Below are 3,336 nucleotides of genomic sequence, written 5' to 3' on the forward strand. Positions count from 1 at the left end.
CATTTTACCAAATATCTGGGGAAATATAATGTCAAGAGTCTACTTTTAAAGCTATCCACCTCCAGAGAAAGAATTGTTGGAGTCAGAATGAATATCAAAGCAGACTTCCCTTTACATTTGACTGCCTCCTATTAGATTTTGGGTAGACTATTATAAAATCAGTGGCAACCATCTACCGCTATAGGCAAGTCATTGTCTCCATATTCTGAGCTATTTTCTGATAAACATGATCCAGATTTGTATATAGTGCTTAAGGGACTTTTACTTTAATGGGAGTACATATAGAAAGAGTAAACTTTGTTCTACTGTCTCAGTTGATGTTTAAAAAAATATCTAGTGGGCTCTCACAGAGGAGGTGGAGGAGGCGGTGAGGGTGGCAGAGGGAGAGGGAGGTCCTGCTGCCCGCCAGGATCCCTGGGCTCTGGACTACACCTCGCTTTCCTCTCCCCTCCATCTTCCAACCGAAGCCACCACCGCAGCTGCCACTCATGTGAGCGGACACAGATGCCTCCGGGATGTTCAGGAATACTGCATTGCCACTAATTGTAAAAATGGAGATTTGAACCCCGGACTTCAATTCCCAGGAGTCCTTGATAGCTCTCAGAGTTCCCCATAATCCCAGGTGAGGTCCTCACCTGGGCTGCCGCAGAGAGGGTTATTTAAGCTGACTCCACCTTCTACTTGCTCTTCCTGCTTCCACTTCCAAAGACACAAGTCTCTCAAGATGTAGTAATCAGCAATGGGGTGCATTAAAAGTAAGGGAGACAAAGATCCAGCTATGAAATATAGAACCGAAAGCAGTTCAGAGCCCATTAGCATAAATGTCGGTCATTTTGGATCAGAACTTACCCTAGGGTGCCAGTCATCTTCAATAAAGGGATCAACTGTTAATTTTTCCAGTCATTCCATGGCACTATTTGGAAGTTCAGCAGGGATGACACCTTTTGGAGGTGCTACTTCTTCCTTTTCATCTATGCCAAGTCAACATTCTACTGGTCTAACAGGTGGTGTCACTATATTCGTGGCTTTATATGATTATGAAGCTAGAACTACAGAAGATCTTTCTTTTAAGAAGAGTGAAAGATTTCAAATAATTAATAATACAGAAGGAGACTGGTGGGAAGCAAGATCCATAGCTACAGGAAAGACTGGATATATCCCTAGCAATTATGTAGCTCCTGCCGACTCCATTCAGGCAGAAGAGTGGTATTTTGGCAAAATGGGCAGAAAAGATGCTGAGAGCCTACTTCTCAATCCTGGGAACCAACGAGGTATCTTCTTAGTAAGAGAAAGTGAAACCACCAAAGGTGCTTTTCCCCTTTCTATTTGTGATTGAGATGAGATAAGGGGTGACAATGTTAAACACTACAAAATTCGGAAACTTGACAATGGTGGATACTATATCACAACCAGAGCACAATTTGATACTTTACAGAAACTAGTCAAACACTACACAGAACATGCTGATGGTTTGTGCCATAAGTTAACAACTGTGTGTCCCATTGTGAAACCTCAGACTCAAGGTTTGGCAAAAGATGCTTGGGAAATTCCTCGAGAATCTTTACGTCTAGAAGTTAAACTAGAACAAGGATGTTTTGGTGAAGTATGGATGGGAACATGGAATGGGATGACAAAGGTAGCAATCAAAACACTAAAGCCTGGTACAATGATGCCGGAAGCTTTTCTTCAGGAAGCTCAGATCATGAAGAAACTAAGACTTGTTCCATTATATGCTGTTGTTTCTGAGGAACCAATTTATATTGTCACTGAATTTATGTCAAAAGGAAGCTTATTAGATTTCCTTAAGGAAGGAGATGGAAAGAATTTGAAGCTCCCCCAACTGGTTGATATGGCAGTACAGATTGCTGATGGTATGACATATATCGAAAGAATGAACTACATCCACTGAGATCTTCGAGCAGCTAACATCCTTGTAGGAGATAATCTTGTTTGTAAAATAGCAGATTTTGGATTAGCCAGGCTAATTGAAGATAATGAATACACTGCAAGGCAAGGAGCCAAATTTCCAATCAAGTGGACAGCTCCTGAGGCTGCATTGTATGGTCATTTCACAATTAAATCTGATGTTTGGTCATTTGGAATTCTGCTAACAGAACTTGTAACAAAGCGTAGAGTGCCATATCCAGGGATGGTAAATCATGAAGTCTTGGAACAGGTAGAATGGGGATACAGAATGCCTTGTCCTCAGGGCTGTCCAGAATCTCTCCATGAGCTGATGAACCTTTGTTGGAAGAAGGACCCTGATGAAAGACCAACATTTGAATATATTCAGTCCTTCTTAGAAGACTACTTTACTGCTACAGAACCACAGTACCAGCCAGGTGACAATTTATAAGTCACAACCCTACACTATATGCACAAATTTGCCAAAATGTAAAAGAACTTGTGTAGAGTTCCTCACTTACATAAAGGAATCTAAAGAAGAAAATCTTCTCCACTCTGCATGCTTTCCATGGCAAACTGGAATTCCAGATACAGTTGCACAAAACCACTTTTTTTAAGTGTTAAACTCTAAAGAACCAATGATGCAATTTTCCAACTTATTTCAGGGTCCAAAGGAAGTTTTAACTAAGATACTAATGACAGTATGAGTGTTGGCATGATAATGAATAGCAACAAGGCTACTATTTGTAAATCCCTTCCTTTCTTTATTCCCCCCAAACTCAGAATTTTGACATTAGGGGAAAACTGTTTAGCATTATGTATAAACCTGGGAGATAAACACAAATGCAAAATGACACTTTCAGTATAATTTTAAATCAAGGAACTTTTTGATATTGGACCAAACATTTCCATTCTAGTTCTGTAAAATTTTCTCCATTCATAATTTTAATAAAATTTTTCATATTTGATAAATCTATAACATTGATTTAATTTTCCTTTTGCATGAGATAATCCAGGTTTTGGAAAGAAGAAAAATAAATCTAAACAGTATATAACTTGATTAAATGTTAGGTGTCAGGCAATGAAATTAGAAAGCATAATGCACTGTTAATACTTATTTTAATGTAACTGGAAAATAGCATGAGAGATTTTTCTTTTTAATTATGTTTTGACTAGCTCCAATTAGAATAATGAGGTATCTAGGAAATGTGCTAATATTTTATGAGATTATGATCATAAAAGTTGACAATTTGTGACTTGAAATCATATTCTACAATCTGAGGGAATAGTTGTTAATCTTTAGTTCTTAAGAAGAAAAAAAAAGACCAATCTTTAGACAGTGCATTAAAAAAATTAATTGGTACTGTGAGATGTAACTATGTACTCATGGTGATGGGTGCCACAAATGTAAAATGTCACTAGTTCAGGGAT

The 3,336-nt window shown here is 38.3% G+C and overlaps 1 pseudogene; it reads left to right on the forward strand.

Annotated features, from left to right (window-relative positions):
- The first annotated feature begins 514 nt into the window (after nucleotides 1–514).
- LOC130457992 (tyrosine-protein kinase Yes-like) lies at nucleotides 515–2,779 on the forward strand (annotated as a pseudogene).
- The last annotated feature ends 557 nt before the right edge of the window (nucleotides 2,780–3,336 follow it).

Source organism: Monodelphis domestica, chromosome 3, assembly GCF_027887165.1.
Source record: "Monodelphis domestica isolate mMonDom1 chromosome 3, mMonDom1.pri, whole genome shotgun sequence".
In the NCBI taxonomy this organism is placed as follows: Eukaryota; Metazoa; Chordata; class Mammalia; order Didelphimorphia; family Didelphidae; genus Monodelphis; species Monodelphis domestica.